Raw genomic sequence first — 21043 nt, 5'->3', positions numbered from 1 at the left:
TTTCAGTGAAGCGGAATGCACTTGGAATGGGCAGGTATGGCCCAGTAAATATCCCTGTATACACGCCAGCTCTGGTCCTATGAGCAGTAGATGTGTGTTAGCATGGCAGTGACCCAGGGTGAGTATTCCCACCTCCAAGGAAGGGCTAATTCCCATAAGTGTAGTGCCACATTTAAACTGTATTGTATCGCAATTAGGCTAAAGCAAGCTGCAATATCTTCACACAGTGATGCATTTCAATACACGCACGCCCAAATACGTGCAGCAGGTAGAGACTGCTCATCTCCAAAAGTGTATTTACACTTCAACATTGGTGAACCTTGCGCTTATCCCAGGTTCCAACACCTTGCATTGCAGATGTGTTATTTTAGTCTGATGTGGGGCAGGGTGGTTCCAGCAGGGGGATGGGGGATGGAACTGTGAACTGCTCTGCACTGGAGTCCATATTGTATAAAATGGATATGGGCCTGTACGTTCCCCACCCCTGCAATACAGGAGCCTTCATGCTTTGATTGGGGTAAGGAAGACAGAAAAACCATGTCCACCCCATATTATACAAAAGCTGTAATTTGTTTGAAAGATTCCTGGATTGAACATCAATTTCTGCATGATGTGGCCATTTTAATTTTCTCTCCTCTGCCAAAAAGAATAATTTTTTTATTTAGGTGGGTGGTTAGAAATACCTTGACTATTGAACAACTTAAAAATGGAATACAAGTAACTTTCACTGATTTGGATGGCAAAAGCCTCTGACTCCTGAAATTTAGCTTAAAACTAGAAATCAGCTTCTCTGTTGCTACACTTTGCAGTGAAGTCATAATTGTGTGTTTGACATTAGTCTGTTGCCATGGATAGTAGGAATCAGGGTAGGATGTGATGACATTAAAAGGTCACTTCAATCTCTAATAGCTATGGTTCTAGAAATGACTAATGGCATTGTGCTGCTACAAATGTAGAGCTGGAGCAACATGATGAACTGTAACTGACTCTTGTATAAGCATAAATACCTCTGAGACTTAGAAGAAAGGATGACAGAGCCCTATTAAAAAAGTGAATGGGTTTATTATTAATCTTGTTCCTTTCTGAAAGAGATTGTATACCTGGTCATTGAAGAGGGTCATTTCTTTGGTACAAAAATATAACAGCAAAATGGGTATATCAATAAATGTTATTTCTGGTATAAACCCATAATTATATTTAAACTATTAACTCTGGATAATTATTTACAGGGGATTTTCTTGGACCAATAAACATCACAATTTTGGTATCTCAGAAATTTCAAGACTCTCTTAAGATGTGGCTCTTCTCATCTGATAATAGGAAATAAGGGATAATGTTTATTTTCAGAAGGACATATTTGAAGTGTCTAACTGAAACCACAGAGTTCCTGCTTGATTTGGGAGAGTTGGGCTTGATCTGGCAGAAGAACATGACCGAGTCATTCTGGATTGTTAACACAGTCCTGGTGATTACATCAGAAAATCTTCAGGGGACGCGAAAGTGATGGAGCACAGATTTCTACTACATCAAAAACTGTTAAAACAAAAATAAACTCAGAGTATGTAAATTGTGGAGGCTGTTTTGTAGAACTTCTGGTACTCTAATATAATCTTTTTATTTACTCATGCAGTTCATCAGGAAATTTTAAAAAATTATATAAAACAATATATATATAAAAAATCAAAGTATTTCCACCATCCCTCTCCCTTTTGTTTTATATTTTCTTCCACTTCCCTTCCCTTCTATTCCCTTTCTCCCTCCTTCACTTCCTCCCTTCTTTCCTTCCTTCCCCAAATTTTTAAAAGTGAAGGCATTCTATAAGTGAAGGCGTCCTTTTGTTAAGCTGGCTCTTTTACCACTTAGTTGTGTAACCTGTGATGTATTTATTAATCATTCAGTGTTGCCACATGTTTCATTGCACATTTTGCATTCCTGAGAGCTGTTTGTAGGTGGTTTCCTGTGTTTGCAAATCTGGGCAATCCAGCCCAATCTGCTATTCCCTGCTGCTGAGAAGAGGGGGAATCTCCTGGCCTTTTGCAGACACAGTTGCACTTTGCCTGCAGCAGGAGAATAACCAAAGGAAGAGTAAATCCTTTCTTTAATCTTGAATGCAGAGGTAATTTTTTCTCCAGTATTAAGTTTCCTTCTATGGATGCACAACTGCACCATTGGAGCATCTGTCTTGTGTCTTGGCACATGCTAGAGATGATCAAAGCAGCAGCTTTCATTTAAAGAAATAGAAAAGCAGGGTTGCAGAACATCGAGGGATGGGGATAAAACCACAAAGCAAGGAAGAATCACAAGAGCCAAACTATATTAAATGTATTTTTTTCAGCAGTTTGCCAGTGTGCCAAATGACAAGATAGATCTGGTGACACAGTTCTGAAATAGTTTAGTCGCTTGTATAGCATTTGGGCATGTAGATTTTTTTCGGTATCCCTTCTTCAGTTCTGTAGATAATCAGTCCAGCCATAAAAATAGTGTTGCTATTTTCCATGGCAGTGAGAAGCAGCATTTTTTACCAATATTTTCTGTTACTTATGAGACAAATTTAAACTCTGCTATTAAATGACAATGAATAAACCTAGGCATCTGTTCACGACAAAAAGATTCTCAAAAGGAAGCTGATTCCATTCATACTCATCCTACTTTTATAGAAACATAACATTGAATCAAGCAAAGCATTTCCATAGTAATTCTATAAATCATGAATTAATTTCATGTCATCAGTACAGAGCAGACAGACATCCTCAATACACAAATAATCATTGAAATATGTATTTTAGGTACTTGGTTCTTTCCAGGAACTTGAGCTCTCAGATATTGCTTGTGAGTAATCATCAGTATCAGTAATCTCCACAAGATTTATTAATGCCTTGCTAAAAAGCACTGATGTAACTGTCCAGCACTGTTTTCCTTTTCATATAGGGAGATGAAAATCCCAAGCTCTGTCATCATCAGCTGGCTTGCGTCCAATAATTTGAAATGAATTTAAGTGATCAAGAACTGGGCGTGAACTTCTCTTAAATATCAGGAGAGTAGGTAATAAAATAAAGCCAATCAGTCAAATTGTAGCAGTTCTTTTCTCTGTCCTAGTGGGAGGAGAGGGTGAGATCACCGGTTCTGTGAATCTGGAGTGACCAGCTGACTTCTTTGTCCGCTCGCCTGCGTGCTCTCCTCTGGCACAGCAGGAGACAGGAATTGCTCCCTGCTACTTGGTGAATAAGGGGCTTTTCCCATGGAGCCCCTCTGCACAACGAAGCTCAGAGACCTGGTGACAGTTCATGTCTCCATAATTTAATTTTTTCTTATGTTGCACCTGTAGAAAGAAACAGGTTAATTAATGAGAAGAGTGATGCACAGCTTTACTCCTCATTGTTATGGCTCTGAGCAAGGCCCCGTGAGAGCACTGGGAGTAATTATGTTATATTTCCTTCTGGTTTAGCTACCAGGCCTGGATTTGTTCACAGCAGATTTTACAAGAATTTCTTGCCGTCTATAAGACTGGCATTCATCCTCGATGTCTTGGAATAGTTTAGGATGTGTCATTTCAGTTCTGAAGAACAGATTTGCTGAGCTACCTTCTATGAATGAAACAATTGCACCTCTGGGAGTTTTCAATTTTTTTCTCCTAAAGTTTCATGTGTCCATACTGCATTGTAATGGATGGCATGATTTTGTGATTTCTTTACTCAAGACCAAAAGCAGTCAATTTCAATTTATATACAACACGCATTTTTATTATTTGTCTTCTCTAGAGTGATAGAAGGTACAGTACAGTAGGTTAACACAAAATGCTATGAACGGAATTCTTAAAATACAAGTTACACTTCTATATATTGTGTGTAGTAAGACAAGTTTTCCTTTTTCATGTGCCAAATAGGCTTCTATTTAAAGCACAGCTATGAGAAGATATGCTATCAGTCAAAATTCAGCTTGGTTTTGGATTGTTTGTCTAAAAACCATCTAAATGAATTAATCTAAATAAAACAATAAAAAAGGAGTTGTGTCTATTTGTAACTGAAAATCTGTTGTGATTTCCTGTACTTTGAGGAAACACCAGTTAATGAGAATTCCTCAGTAGTTCCTGTAATTTCAGCTGGAAAGGAAAATATTTTTAAGGATTTTTTAAGGATCTCCAGTTAGAAACTGCAGAGAGGGGCTTAATACATTGTAGTTACTCTGAATTAAGATTAAAATGTTGCTTGATAGCCCCTGGCTTTTTTTTAGTATCAATTATTCTGAGTGCATGATAATACTTGTAAGTGACTGAGTGTGCTTTAAGCTCTCCACTCCTTGATATGCTCTTGAACTTGTGCCACTTTGCACAGGGCACTGAATCAAAGGTTCTGATGGGGTGACAGAGGACTGACATTATAAAATTAACATATCCTGAATTGCTATCCAAGAAACACAGACAGTGTATATTTTTAGAGTTACGCTTATTGTTAACTGACATTAAATACACTCTTGTCATATTAAAATGCTCTTTGCGCTGCTACTTAATGATTCACTGTGATTTTATGATGGCGTATGCTAAATATTCTAAAAAAATTTCAGTTATGAACTAGTTCAATAGGAAAGGGTTGTATCAACCTAATGTATTATTATATAAGTGGTATTTTCAGTGCTGCTCACTGAGTATTGTCAGATACTGGTCTATTTGGTTGTATGATACCATTACAGTTTATGATAGCCAAGACTCCTAAGAGAAATTTGATGTAGAGACAATTAAACACGAGTATGCTTATGCATGTGCACACTTGTGTATGCAGAGCTCATAACTAATTGCTTTCAGTTATTTTAGTTACCAAGAGGGAGACCAGCATCCAAAAGCTAAGCAAGCCACATAGATAAACTACTTTTTGCTTTAGGTAAGTCTTCTGCTTCTAAATATGCCTTACAAGCAGCTCTACATCTAAGATGCTTACATTTTAATCAAGTGCTGTCAAACTTTTTGTTGACTAAGGGAGAGATTAACCTATAGCTGTTTACTCAAAGATCCAACAGCAAATAAATTTTACAGTGTTAAAGGATGGTGGAAAATTATTTGAGAACCATTTGAGAATTCTTTCATGCCCTGCCAGTTTGATAGTCTAATTTGAGTAATGAGCAAATTTTTTTATGCCCTGTATATGGATTCTGCAAATACCTGGGTTGCACATTTAGCGTCACTGCAAGGATCCAGTTTTCTGCTATCTGTAATAAATATATACTACAGTGGCTGATAAATTATATTATCCACTTCACCTTATAAAAATGCATTCTAATATAAACAAAATTCAGAGCAGTTCACAGTTTACAGGATGCCAATGGCCTTTACAGGATGTCAGAGTAAAGATCAAAGGGTTCTTTTTAATCCTAAAATATTTTAGGGACAAAAATACACAGATTCATAAGGGGATAAGTAGGTGATATAAGTAGCCACTTACGGAGGAATCCTGACTTCACTGGAGTCAATCTTCTTATTTCTTTCTGTCTTCTTTTCTCCTTGAATTTTCTTAATAAACATTTTGAAAACTGTGTTTATATCTGTTAGTTCTGCTTATTTGAGATAGCAGGATTAGGCAGAGACTGCAAAGAATATAGCCATGTATATTTGTTTCCATCTATGACCACCTTATTTCTAAACATTTGAAACACAAATTCCTGATGTCCTCCCCTGCAAAAGCACAGTAGCAGTTTGTCTATTGAATATATTTATATTTATTTAATGTTCCATATATGAAATTTCATTTTTACTGTGTCGATTAGTAGCTTCTATGAATAAATATATCTTACTGCTGGTCACCTGCTTAAAATCCAGTCTGCCTGTAGAAGACATTCTACACTGCCAAGACTTGTGTGGTATGTGGGATATTAAACCCAGGAAAGCAATTGCTATCCTCCTGATGTGTAGCATAAAGACATACTCTAAAGAGTACTCTAAAGAACTCAGCTGAATGACTCTTGCTTTAACCAGCTGCTCACCCAGAATATAAAAAATTAATACGTAAATATTCCAAACAACAGTATTAGCTGGACTTTCACTTGATCAAAACAAACAAGAATATAAAAGCAGCCTGTTTGAAGAAACAGGACAGGGAAATTTGTCACGAGGAGTTTTCTGGTATAAGATACTGGCTCCAGATGGAGAAGATTTAAAGAAGGGGCCAGAACAGTACAATGGAGAGGAAAAAAATGGGTTCTGTGGGAAGTCTCCTGCAAAGTGATCTGCAGTGTCTTGAGGCACTGCCATTATTCTATTGAGATCAATGGGATTTTTCTCTTGGCTTTACAGCAGCCAGGATCTTACTTTTGATGCTTATCACTTATGCTTGACCTTGCAGGCAGGGAAGTCATTGCAATTTCAAGTGCCGCAAAAAAGAACCTGTGCCACATGACTGTTGGGCTGAGTATGAAGCCAGTCTTTATGTGTCAGAAAGGCAGAGATACACTTAATGCATCTGAAGTGCTTCAAAGTCAGATTTCTGTATCAGATCCCTGTGTTTACAGAGCAGGAGGAAAGCTGGGCATGTCTGGATTTATCCCACATGTTGACTCACAGCTCTCCTATTCAGAGCCAAAACCACTCCTAGTAACACTTCCAGTCACCAACAGCAACTGCCAGCCAGCAAAAGCAGATAACAGCAGAGGTAAACTTCCAGTCTGCTTTAGCCTGAAAACTTGAATCTTGGTGGAAAAGGGATTTTAGCTGTTGGAAGTAATTGGAAACACATCAGGCATCTTCTATTCAGTGGTCAAGTCTTCATAACCTTTGTGAGCAGTGGAAGTTTCTGCATCTGGAAAGCTCTCCTGAGCTACAGTCTTCAGTGCCAAAATTGGTAAGTCTGTCTTGTAGCAATAAGCTTACCTGAAGAACTTGAAATGGGAATGAATTTGAAATTAAAAAAAGAACATCTGTGCTTGACTTGCAGTGTTTTCCATATAATCTCTGTTTAATTTACATGTAGAATTTCCCCTATACTCCTGCTATCTGTAATGTGGGCTCTGACTGTCCTGAAAAGTACTTTTTTCCTTCTTATTTCAGAACCAATACATGAATTCTTTAAGTTGCCATCATGAAACTGTTCAGTCATGTAGCTAGACTACTAAAAAGTCCCACTGATACAAAATCCAGTCTCTAAATACTTAGCAGAGTTGGAAAAATAGGATAAATTGAAGGCATGCCAGGATCTTCTGACACTATTTCAAGCAGAGATGTTAGCGAATGTATACAGGAACCTCTTAAAGATGTGTTTAACAATTCCTGTACTTTATTTAGGAATTCATCACCTTTCAGTTGTAAGTGAAGGATGAGTGACACTCTTTTACTATATTGCAAGGAGATTTTCATGCTATTTAATGTGTGTCTTCTCTAAAAGATAAACATAATTATAAGGATTGGGATGACCACCTCATGAGGGATAAAGGACTAAGCTAGACACTATTTGTCCTATGGAATTTATTTATTTTTTAAACTATTTTCAAAAATCTTTGAGGAAATATGCAGTATTCCACTGTCAGGTTTAATTACATGGCAACTGGCACTGAATTCCTCACAACCTTTCCACAACCTAAGGTTTTACTTTATAACTGCATTTATATATTGACCTATCCAACCTTCCTTATACACATGATGCTCAAACTTCCTTCAGGATTGTGGACAGTAGGTTTATGCACCTATCTGATATTAGCTCTTAGAGTTTAGCTTAGCATTTGCTCCTACAGATTTTAGAAAATGTGGTTGAAAGAATTGAATCTAACTTATTAAATATATTTACCCAGTAGATAGAAGATATTTTCTTGGATCTGGAACAATAGTCTTAGTTACCCCCAAGCTTCAACAGGTTTCAAGTTCAGTTCAGCTTTTGATTTGAATTCCATCAGTATGAGTACTTGCTCTGGCATCTGAACTGATTGACTGAGTCACCTCAGGCAGTTGAAATCTGCTTCACTTCATAAATTGGCTTGAGATATGAGTTGTCTGGCCTCTTCTTGGTTAAAAGGTGGGCATAGATGCAGAACTTGGGCAAACATGCATAATGAAATTGAGCAGCTTATTGGTAATCACCAATGTTTTAGCTAAAGAAAAAAAAAAACAAACCAAAGAATTTGGAAGAAGTGAAAATGAAAGAGGGTAGCAGTCAAATGAAACAGCATGTCATGAACTCCAAATAAAACTAGAGATGTCCCTTGCTGTTGTACCAGCTTAACGCAGACATTTCAAGCTCTGCAGACAGAGTGAAAGGGCACATAAATTATGACTATATCCTTTCAAATGGATGGTCTTACACCATTGATCTTGGAAGTAACATGAGAAGGCCTGGGTGTCCCATCCTGACCATGAATGCTTGGACCAGAACTGCTGTGGTGTGTCTCACTTCTGCTTCGTGGTTTCCAGTGTAATGCCACATCATTCCTCCTCATTTCTGTGAGCTTTTGCTGCAGTTGCATATGGACTTTTCTGTAGCCAAGTTTTCCACAAGCAACATAATATATAAAATATGGCTGCCATCCAAAGCTAAATATTGTTCCAGTTCTCTTTCCTGAGATTAAAAAAAAACCCAAAAAACATTATGATAGAGTCTCCCAGAACTGTCTGATAAAAGGAGCAAAATTAGGGTAACTGTTCTAGCTCTGATTTTCTTGTTGCATAAGCAAGTGAAAGGAAAGCATTACATTTCTATTTTCACTATTTTGTTTGCTTAGAATCTTTAACAAGGAAATGGGAGCAGACAAAAGCAGCAGTATATATTCAACATAAAATTTTGCAAAACTGCAATAGCAGTAGAGGAAAGATTGCTATGTGTCTAATTTCCATGGAAAAATTTGAAGAATAGCCAACAGAAATGTAACTGAGCACTCTGAATAATGGTATCCCAAAATTTAAAGCAAGAAAATTAAAAACCAAATTTAAGAAGACTAAGGATAATAATTTATTTTATTCTTGTGAAAAAAGAGAGTATGACAGAAGCCCCCCAAACCAAATGAAGTGGATTTTAGCTGCCATTCCCCTCTTCTGGGATCTGTCATGTTGAGAAAAGCCCTTCCATTTGTTGTGCTGAAGGGTTGATAACGGGTCTTATTTTTATTGCTCTGTTTCCACCTAGTGCTCAAAGTGCACATTGCAGCAAGCTATGCGTATGTTCTAGAACCCAGAACGGCAGTTCGGTGTCGCTCTCTGTTTTCAGGGAATCTGCAGTACAAACAAGCAAGTGTAAAATTAAATATCACTTTTATGAAATGCACCTGTTCCCGGGATAAAATCTGTCAAGTGTCTATATGGTCTTTGCTGCATGATCTGTGCAGAAACAGGAGTGTCAGTTATTTGGTTTAACTCTCAGAATCCCTCTTGTGGATGCATTTCTTGGTGGTAGTTCTCTTGTTAACTGAAGACAAATGAATGCATGTGAATAAAAAGGACCACAGTAATTGAGAGACATTCATTATGCTCACAGGCAAAAGTGCATGCTCAGGATGCAGACTAGAAAGACAGCTGGAAGCTCTGAGCTGGACTCATCTGGATAGTCCTTCCCCATAAGTTCAGGGTGTAAAGCACCTTTCACAATTTATAACAATCATAACTTTTTAGTAACACAAATGGAGGATTCAAAAACTTGATGGTGTTGCAGGATGAAAAAAAGAGATTTTGTGATAGGCTATGAAATCTGTATTTTTTTCAGGAGTTTAAAAAGAGCTGAAGACACAACTTGTGGATTTACCTTGTCAAATGTAGCAGGAGGCTTATGGACAGATGCGAGCATACACAGACAGGAAAAGTGATGTTTTAAATAATTTTCAGGTTCTAAGACAAAAATTTTATTATATATATGGTTATAAAAAGCAAAATAGCTAAATAACTCCTAGCTGTACCACAGGCACCATCTGAAAAACACAGGATGGTTATTTCTCCTGGTGTCTGATGTGTGGGAAGATGGAACCTCCTGTTCAACAATTCGTAGTTTGAATATTTTCTTTAGAAAAACAGCTTGAGCTCCTGCTTTTCCCTTGCGCTTTTGCTTTGAGTGTGTGCAAAATATGGATGAGTTAATGCCCAGACTAAGAACCTGCCATGTCCTTGGTTTAGGAGAGCTTAGTAAGCTCTGGTTTAACAGGTAGGAGGCAGCACAGCTGTGGCCTTTTCCTGGGTAAAAGCAGGGTACCAATCGCAAAGGAAACAACATGTCATAAACTCTGAATAAAACAAGAGAGACCTCTTCATACTACACCAGCTGTGATAACATTTGTTTTATAATAAAGCTTCTGCATCTCCTCTGGTGTATTATGTGCCCAGCACTGACTGCTGCATTAAGCCACCCTGAAAACCTGTACTGCACCAAACTCCTTTTAGGTCATCTGGATACTCCTCTCCCAGTTCAGATGTGAGGCAGACACCAAGCTATTTGCTTCAAGACATGCAGATACCTCTACAGAGGCATATATATATGCCATTAGGGAACTCCAAATACAGTGATCTTCCTACAGAATTTACATTTTTCTGGGTAGAGGCAACAGGCAGGCTGAGGTTTTTTCACAGTTCCAGTTTTAGATTTAGATTTCATTTTACAGAACAAGTTGTTTAATCTTTCAGAAGACTAAGTGCATAGGACTGTATAGGTCAGCATTTTTCTAGCAGAACCTCCTTGTTAAAATACTGTATCTTTTTTACCATGTGAACATTGCTATGAACTCTGAGCTACAGAATCGTTCCAGTTAACACCAGTTGCTGTTATGCAACCCTCTTGCTCAAATAGCAAAATCAAAACTAATTTACAGTCAAATTCTCCTTATTTGTGAAATAATATTAATTAAATAATGCTTTTAATGTAGAATGCATGAGGAGGTGAAAGCGAACAGTACTATTGTATTATGCTGTTGCTACCTGAGCTCCTCATTCCTGAAAGAAAGTTTCCTGCATTGAAGCATAGGTTTGCTTTGGTTTGAGTCCTTAAATGATCTGGCAGGAAATGTAAACTAGGGAAGGGATTGCTGTGGATGTACCTAAAGTAGAGAAGGCAGCCCTTGAAGAGGGCAGGGTCTGTATGTGGGGTCTGTGAGGAAGTCTCACCCCTCTGGAAGCAGCTGTTCTTGTCTTGGATCATAGTACGGTGAGGGACTGTTTTATTCTCTACAGTTGCCCAGTCAGGTGAAGACTATCTGAGTCTTGTATTATTTCAGAGAGGGTGTGTCTTTCCAAGGGGATGGAACACACAACTTTGTTACAGGAGAAAAACCTACTGCCTGTGTCTGAAAGCAACTATCAAATGGTGCAAGCAGAATAAATTAATTTTTGAAAGAATGGGAAGCCTCACTATTATCCAATATAATTAAAATTAGTACTTTTACTCCTAAATACTCTTTTGTAATAATATGTTTAGAGTTTCTTGCCATATCATCCTTCAAGGAACTGCTCTTGGCAAAATAAAAGCTTATTTCCTTAGAGGACTGTATTTATGTAAATACTTAATAGATGATTAAATTAAATTAGCACTATGTCTCCTCTTCAGACTTGTCTATATAGTCCTGTCCTGTGATCTTTGAACTAATGAGTATTTGGATGAAAATATTATTTGGGTTTTTTTTGAGAGAGAGTGCAGAAAATTAAATCAATTAAATAAATTATCACACTTAAAAATGAGGCGTAACCCTGCTTCAATATTTGTAACTTTTCAATGGCAATATCTTGGTTTGAATCGCTCTTTTCTGTTGCAAAGGGTGGTAGGATGAAGCGCACTTCTGCTTTTAATGTTTTCCCTTAGAGAGGCATGGACACATTAGATTAGACCTACCCACCATCCAGGACAGTAATTTGTTTCTGATGGAGCCTGGAGGGAGAAGCTTCAGAGGAAGGTGCAAGGACCTGCAGTCAGATGTGAGGGCACTGCTCTTCCTCTAATATTAATATTAAAGTAATACATTTGTCCATACAGCTTGAGCAGCCTCCTGAAAATTCATCTTGTGGTGCCAGAAATAATGAATAAACCCTTCACAGATTTTTCTGTCTATTGCACTGAATGATTCTGAAACAGCAGAAGCTCTCAAGTCTGATCCTTCTTTGAAGCTTCAGTGTAACAAAATGGAATGGCTGCTGTGACTTGAAGGCACTGCATGGGGCTAGGAGGCAGGGGCTACAATAGCTGGGGCACATCCCAGTCCAAGACCTATAAAAATTCACACCTAGATATGTCGAGGTATGTTTACTGAAAATCACTATCCATTGAGAGAGGAGAGCAGACATTTTGTTGTGTCTGTTACAAGGGAATAATTTAATCCCTTGTGTTTGGTGCTGCTTTGTGACAATTTCAGAATTTGCATTTTTCTCGGTCTTAATCTCAGCTTTCTCCCTGAATTTATGGGTAGAGCTTTCGAAGGTCTCAACAATAAAATTAAAGAAGTTTGAGGGAGGTCAGACATAACCAGAGGATATGTGACCTCACCACACCAGTGACTTGTCTGCCACTTTACACTCGAACCTGAGTCAGGCCATCTCTGCCTGCCTTAAATAATGCATGGAGCCAGAGATCCCTAATTATGGAGGCACCTGAAATTCCCTTTCCCTTTGTGCAGTCACCCAGGAGTGGTCAGTGCAAAATTACTGAGGGCGTTGAATGTCTTACATCTGGCTTGCAGGAGCCTTATTGTGAACTCTACCCAACTGGAACTGGAGGCAGGTGGGTGTTCGCCACCATTTCCTCAAGGTATTGACTTAGGACCACTCCATTAACTACAAATTGATGAGAAAGTAATAGAAGGGACATGTGGCCACCTTGGGATCAGAGACTGCATGAACGGCCCAGGGGCCAGAATTGAGACTTCTTCCAATTGTATGGTGGCACACTTTTCAGGAGCACTGTAGAGAAAGCTTGTCATGTGGAACTTTAATTTTGTACATGACCATATTTAAGCTCAGTAAACTAATATTTATATTATGCATCCATTAAATTTACTGTGGAATTAAAACACATAAAGTAGTGCACTCATCTGCATACTATCTATGAAGTCCGCTTTTAGTGTGTGGTCATATATTGACCTGAATGCATATTCTGTACCTTCTTGATAAATCAAAGCAGTTGTTTATTTTTCCTTCCCTAGTACTACTGCTAATGAGATACAGTACATCTGTACTCAGATCAACTTGGATGTTCACAATGGAACTACTTCCCTAGTACTTACACAAAACTGCAAGTGATTAAATACCTCAGTGGAGAGACTGCAATAAAATATGCCTATTTATTATGTTCATCTCCTTTGCTTCTAATACAAATTTATGCTTACATTTAAATATCTTCCTGCATGTGAATTTTGGATTTTGGGCTTCTAATATTCTTTCTTTTTGCAAACTTTTTAATAGTAATTTCTATCATAACAGAAGAATGAAAAGAAATCAGTACATTTTAGTAATTACAAGAAATTATTTAAAAGGCAGTAGTGAAGATGGTTTACATTTCATTGACTTTATAATTATAGAGTTGCCAATGTATGAGTGATTACCTCCTTCCTTCTTGTTTGTTATTAAATGAAGAGTTTAAGGAAGCCCTTAATTTTTTTCTGCATGGTTGTCAGAGATGGGATGTGGCAAGAATGGGACAAAATGAGGAAGGAAGCAGGTTAATCCTGTCACATGAAAAGAAGATCTATAAAATTAAAGAGAAAAAGCATGGGCTTCTTTTCCAAGTTATTAATTCTGGCTTGGTCTTCCCTCTGGGGTGGTAGCAATTTATATGGTGTACATGCTGCTTAGGGAGAAGAGAAATTGGCTTTCATCACAAGAAGCAGGATGGTCACAAGTGCTTTAGAAGGTTGAATCTAATCTGGTAAAGGCCCTAGTGCTGTGTGCCAGGGCTTAGTGCAGGGGCTGATACTGCTCTCCATATTTATGAGTGATCAGGACAAAGGGGCCCAGTGCACCTGCAGCAGGTTCACAGCTGGTACAAACTGGGCAGACTTGCTGGTGTGCCAGTGGTTGTGCTGCCATTCAGAGGGACTGAAACAAGCTGGAGAGGAGGGCAGAGAGAAATCTCATCTTCAGCAATGGTAAAGACAAGCCCTTATATCTGTGGACGAATAACCCCAAGCACCAGTACATGCTGGGGACACACTGGCTGGAAAGTTGCTTTGCTTAAAAGGTCCTTGGAGTAAAAGTTTTCAGGAAATGGAAAACCAGATGACCATGAGCTGCCAACACAGCCTTCATGGCAAAAAGGGCAGCAGCTTCCTGGGCTGCATTAGTAAGAGCATTGCCAGCAGGATGAGGAAGAGGATCCTTCTTCTCTTCAACATTGGTGAGGCCACATCTGGAGTACTGTGTCCAGTTCTGGATTACCCAGTACAAAAATGATATGGGTCCCTGGAGTGAGTCCAGTGCAGTGATGACTAAAGTACTGCAGCACTTTTGACTACTTTGCAGGTCAGACAGCTTCTTTTAAAACTCAAGTGATAATAGTTCCTGTCATTCAAATCCCATCCTCAAATTTTACCCTTCCCAGCAGTGCCTGAAAGGTATCAAAGACCATTTATATGAAAAAAGTGCTGATATCAGACAAAGATGCTCCATATGGAAAAGGACATGAATTGGCAATAATTGGCAAATTACCCATATATACCAAATTATATTTTTACTAACCCCTCCCATACATTTGTATGTAAAGATCTGAACAAAGTGTGATTTGTAGATGAAAGAAAAGCTAATGCAGTACTTCAAGAAACTTTGGATACCCTCAGAAAGGCCATAGATGGTTCCTTCTAAGTGTTAGAAAATCCTTTCAATTGAAATCCTGTGGGACACCTCTTGTATTAAAAACACTGTAGCTGTTAGGGCAGGAAAATTACTAATAACAATCACTTATAACAATAAGACTGAATTTAGAGAGAGGTTAAAATATTGGTTTTGAGGTTTTTTTTGGTTCCAATTGTTCCTAAATTAAGGTGCTAACTTGAAAGAGCTGGTCTCCTGACTGATGTAAACCACCCAAACACACTCTGGCAATGGAATGGACTTGGTCTATCTGGAATATTTTTTCCCCTCATGTTTTGCTTCATTCCTTTTGATTATGAGACTTGCAGTGCATTAAATCTTGGTATTTGGTGATCTGACCAAGGCAATCTAGTTGGAGAGCACAGCCAAAGGCAGGACAGGCGAGGCACAACTGTTACTTTTGGTGGGAATGTGGTACTAGATCAGTTTAAACTGATAAAGAAACCACACCCTTGGTGTTCACTGCAAAACCTATTGTCAACACCCATTTACTGGATCACTGCACTGTACAGTTAGATAAATTATAGAGATACTGGTTCATGACAATCTCTGTGGTGTTTCCTGAACATGCAGTCCCTGCAGTGATACCTTTGGCTGTTTAGGAGGCTGACCTTGCAAAACCCTGAGAAAAAATTGTATTGAGAGGCTATAAATGCCCTTGCCCTCATGCCCAAACTTCTGAGTATTGCTTGTTTGCAGCATTGTCTTCAAATCACTTGGTTCCCTTGCTTGCAACTCATCAACCCTCTTTTCTCATCCTCCCTGTTTGCCTTTATTTTCTCCTTCTGCAGCCTAATTCAGATATTAATCTGTCCCAAACACCAGCCATGGGGATGGAATAGCTGACATACCATGCATTGTTCATGACATAGTTCTCATGCAACACCACTGCTCATCCTGTCTCTCTTCATTTGATTGCAGTTTTTCTAAAGTGTACAATTTCCGGGCAAAGAATTTTCTATTTTTTACACAAACATTTCTACCATTGCTTAAAGTAGAAGAAGACATTAATCTTTATTTACAAGGATACTGTTCTTGAAACTCTTCATGAACATTGCTGTGGAGGATTTGAATTGTCGGTACTTGAAATCAGACTGATCTTTGACCTTTGAGATCCTTTCTTGCTCACTTCCATTTTTCCTTTGACATATTTTTCCTTCATTCTTATTTCAAATCCTCCTCAGCTACTTTGATACCTGCTTCCAAATTTCAGTCTCCCTCTGCTCCGTGTCTTCCCAACAGTGGCACTTGCAAGTCACAGCTCCACTCTCCCCTTTTCATGGACTAAATGTTGTTGTGGCAAACAATGATTTGTGAACATGTCATGGTGCTCCCTTATTACCTTTGGAAGGGGGACTTTAAAAGATGTATTGACTCAAATAACTAAATACTGAACAGGTTTCCTGGGAAGAGGTCATGACACAAAACCTGCCAGAGTTCAAGGAGTGTTTGGACAATGATCTCAGTCATGGGGTGTGGTTCTTGAGGATGTCCCATGCAGGGCCAGGAGCTGGACTCAATGATCCTGTGTGTCCCTTCCAGCTCAGGATATTCTATGATTCTCCTGGACCTTCTGGTATTGAATATTTTTATTTTACACAATTTTGAACAACACTGTAAGTACTATAGCATAATGCCACAGGAGAGAGAAATAAAATTAGCAGATTTACCAGCTTTGGGAAGAAAAAGTGGTTTCTAAATGTTGCCCAGAGAATAACATTGAATCCTTCCAAACAAAGACTTCAGTGTTGTTTGCAGTTATGGCAAATGGCTTTTTGTATGTACAGAATTTTGTATATACACTCTGCTCAGCTGATTCTATTCTCCTACACTAAACAAGCTATTGAAATGGATATTCCAGACATCTCTTGTGAAATCTGTTTGAGAAAGTTTATTTTCAATTCAATTGGAATTTTCCTTAGTTCCAGTAGGACATCCACAAGAAGGGAATACCCACTAGGTCTCCAAGGCTCAAAATCAGTGCTATGTGTATAAAAGATTTAAAATTATGTCCATTCTCCATGCAAAACTTCTGACAAACAAAAAAGATTTAGGTTCAAAAGTCACGTGACTTTTCCAAGGTTCCTGGGAACTTGCAGCCCAGACTTTATACTGGGGAGTTTCAGACCTTGAAGTGGTGGCCCCAGCAACACTATCAAATAACTATTGTACAACTCTGAGCAGATAAATTGTTTGATCCAGAAGCTGCTTGTCCTCACCACAGCTATTTTTTGCAGAAAAAAACCACAAGATTTTACTGGCTCAATTCAAAGGCATGTGCATTGAGCTCTCCAAGGAGTGCAGAGAACAGCAATTCTGGCAGTTTCGTTTCCCCGCTGATGGCAAAAATAAAGAAAAAAGGAGAGCAACAGTGTGACACAAAACCGCTACACTAGATTTTGTAGTATTGCTTAAACAGAGAGTCAGTGTGCAGCTCAGCTGTTTGTAACCACAGAAACAGAAAATGTTATTTGGAAGGAGGGAGGATGTACACCAAATCTACTATGTTTCAAACCTGACAGTGTTTCTTTAAAATGTTCTTAAACCTGTTTAACACACCCCTGCTTTTCACCACTCCCTGGGAACATGCACCACTTATAGCAACTTGTAAATCAAGAAAAACCAAACCCAGCAATTTATTCTCCAGTGCGCACTGGATATTTTCACACACCCAGCTTGGCCATATAATTAAGTTACAACAAAGCTCACTGGCTTGGAGCTTTCTGCTTCAACCTAAAATGAGTTCAGCACTGTGAGTTTAGAAGTCTCATATATTCTGGGGCAGAATTGCTTATTTCAAAGTTATATTAAGAAAACTAAGAAAAAATTTAGAATTCAAAGATTGTGATTATGTACAATGCTATGAGGTCCTATTCACAAATTCATAGAAGGTGCCAAAATTCATTTATACTGTTTTATCTGGAGGTCAGGGATGTGAACACAGTGAATATAGACACCAACAAGTAAAGCAGTTAAACACCAAAATTCAAGTTTTACTGTTGCTATAGCTAGAGGAGTCAAATGCAGAGAAATATGACATATTCTTTCTAAGAATAAAAGTAATATTTCCTTAGTACTGGTGAGTGGAAGGGATGAAACTGTCAGGAAAGCACTTTTTTGTTTATTTGTTTTTCTCTCCTCTCTATTCTCTCATCTTACAATTTCTTTGTGTGTCAGACTCCTACATGGCCAGATTATAGTTTTCTAGACACACTTTTTGTGTGAAGGGCTACAGTGAGTAGGGGAGCACGTTTTCATAGATGCAGTACTGTTGAGGCTGCAGAATACGCTTGAATTTTGTCCAGACAGAGAGAAAAAAACCCCTGCATCCTTGTTTCCTTTTCCTTTTAATATGACAAGAAGTCATTGCTTTCTGCAAGAGAAAAAGAAAACTTTGAAATTCTGCCACTACATGGAATTCATTTGACATGTATAGGTACCTAAATCTGACTTGTCATTTTTAGGCTTCCTTTCAAAACAGTGGAGAGAAATAGTAACTTTCAGAGCCCAAGCCTCTGACCTACTTTAATCTGCTTTTGTGTGAGATTACATTAGGGGTGTCTTGAGAGATAAATTTAGAGATAGGAGCCTAGCTTTTGATGTAGCCTAGCTTTTTTTTGCTAAATAGGGCCTGTGATGGAAAGTCTCGCCCAGCTCTGAGGAAACAAGTGTTTGAAAATTGCTGTCACTGCTCTGGTGTCTCCTTCATTGAGTAGAATTCAAATTCTTAGACATTAATTGGCATTTAGCTCTCCCAGGCTAATAGCCTGAGAGATCCAGGGAAGATGAGCTAATGAAGAGAGAGATCCAGAGAAGCCTACACCTGAAATTACTGGGTTCTTCACATTATGCTCTTACTGCACTGTGGCAGGATCTGGAACCTGAGGAACTTATCTGGGCCTCTGTGATTACATCCAGTTAATTATAATAATTCTGTTTTGATTCTTTCCCTTGTAATATCACCCAAATTATTTAAAAATCATCCAATTTCAAAGCCCAGCCTTGTTTTAATTTCATTTAGCAGCAGCAACAAAAACAAATTAAAAAACCTTCAATTCTTTTTCATGTACTGAACATTAAAACTCATGTGAAAGTTCTTTTTTCTGCCAACATTCTTTCCAAAGTACTCACAATTTGGAAAACAATTTTTAGAAGAATATAATTGACTCAAAATAAAAGCGAAGGAAAAATTGATATTTAAAATGTACTGACTTTGATACCAGTCTATTGGCCAGTTTATATCAAAGGACAAGTTTTTTGAAAAGGCAAGAAAAAAACTCAGTTATTCCTTCAGCTTCCCAGCTCATAAGGCCCTGTTTGCAGATGTGTTGATTAGGGAAATGTATTCTCCTTTCCTTCACATAGTTTGTGATTGAAATCTGCACCTGAAGTTTATTCCTTGGAAGATGCTTGGAAATGCTACCAAACCTTCTAATTCTGTGGATAAGGGAGAACAAAAAGCCTGCTGAATTATTTTACAGGGAAGGGGAATGTGGAGGGCTGATGCCATTTCTGTGATACCATTTTAAATTTTACTCCTGCAGATGAACCAGATAAATCTGCTTTGCTATTTTTTCTGTTATTTGAACAGGTGAAAAATTTTTACTAGATTGCAAAGGTATTTATTAGTTAGGAAAGGGTCTTAAACATGTATGAACAAAGTAAAATTCTCTCCATGTTTACATATTTGCATACTTTCCACATTTGTCATGTAAACAGAGAAGGCAGTCTGAAGAATTAAAGTGACAATGCTCTATAACTCTCAGTTGAGGGGCTGAATGACAAGCCCTTCACTAAGATTTACTTTAATACCTGACGAATCAACATTCCACAGAAAAATGGTATCACTTTGATTGTATTGCTAATTGTTTGCATTATCATCAAAGAATTAGGAAATAATTTTAATGCAATTTAAGTTATGTGTATTGTACAAATTTTCACCAGAGGGGCATAACGTGACAGTGGCACTCCTTGGTCAGCCCTGTATTCTGTCTCCAACAGCTGCCAAAAGCAAAATTCCGGAGTTCAGAAAAGAGTGGAAGAACAGGGAGAGCATTTAAGTTGCTTTCCCTAAGTGTCCTTAGAGTCTCTATCAATTTCCTTCTCAGGCTCCTCTTTAGCCCAATGGAATTTCTGTTTATTTAGTAACCATCACTGCTTTTCTCTTCCTCAAGCTTGTGTCTCATTCAGCTATTTGACACATATGGGTACACACACATGCCTGTATAAGTACATACTGGCATACACACACACACACACATGCACAAGTACAGGCAGGCATGAGAATAAATAAACTATTTAATAAACTATTGGAGATACATCTTCCTGCAGCAAGGAGAGCCTACATCCTACATACAGAAAGAAACACCTCTCTGTTTTTTCTTTTTCTTTTTTTTTTTTTTTTTCTTTTTCTTTTTCTTTTTCTTTTTCTTTTTCTTTTTCTTTTTCTTTTTCTTTTTCTTTTTCTTTTTCTTTTTCTTTTTCTTTTTCTTTTTCCTTTTCCTTTTCCTTTTCCTTTTTCTTTTCTCTTCTCTGTTGATGCCAAATAGCTCTTGTACTGGGCAGAATTGAAATACACCTTTCTCATCCTGTTTGTGATGTTTTTACACTTACACCTCCTTTCACCACAGTCTTAGCTGATGCACTTGCTCAGTGTGGGGAGAAGTAATTATGCATCTTCAATCATCTTTTTTTTTTCTTCTCTGAACCTTTTAAAGTTCAAGTCTATCCTTTCCAATTCACATGTTTGGTCTGTGTCTTATTTTTGCAGTTATTGATTTTAGAACACATTTTCTAACAACTCTTTTACAATAAGCTGTTCTGTGCTAATTATACCACAGCCAGCATCTTCCAGGAACCTTCCTTTCTTCCATGTCCATATTCAGTTTTTATGTGGATAGAGAGCAGGATCACCATCTGTAGCAATTGGCTATCATGTACAGCAGTTAAGTGAGCTGATAACACCAGTATGGAATGTACATCAAAGGAAGATTTCATTAAATAGGTGGGATATTTGTTCATTGGGTGGTTTTGATTGGTATGGAATTTCCATGTAGGCTTTCAAATGACAATCAATTTCTCAGTCATCTAATTTGATCCAAATAATAAAAGAAGGAATTACAAGGGAAGGCTGTTTAGCCCTAGCAGAAAATCAGAACACAATACCAGGGCAAGGAGAAGAGAACCAGTCTATCAGACAAGTGTAATGTGAGCTTCCCCACATAGATATCATTCTTTGGGGCAGATACATCTCCTTATCTGCATCATAAAAAAGAACAGCCTGTGGGGGTTGTCTCCTATGTATTT

General features: G+C 38.1%; 1 protein-coding gene across 1 annotated transcript in view; it reads left to right on the top strand.

Moving 5' to 3' along the window:
- Window positions 1-6708: 6708 nt before the first annotated feature.
- The window catches only part of SCEL (sciellin), a 68955-nt gene continuing 54620 nt past the window's right edge, over window positions 6709-21043 (top strand). The window contains exon 1 of the mRNA XM_030951463.1: window positions 6709-6824. The gene's annotated coding sequence lies outside the window, so the exon portion shown is untranslated. The remainder of the gene's footprint in view (window positions 6825-21043) is intronic.

This window comes from Camarhynchus parvulus, chromosome 1, assembly GCF_901933205.1.
Source record: "Camarhynchus parvulus chromosome 1, STF_HiC, whole genome shotgun sequence".
In the NCBI taxonomy this organism is placed as follows: domain Eukaryota; kingdom Metazoa; phylum Chordata; class Aves; order Passeriformes; family Thraupidae; genus Camarhynchus; species Camarhynchus parvulus.
Note: the sequence above shows the minus strand (reverse complement) of the source record. Positions and strands in the feature narration are given on the sequence as shown.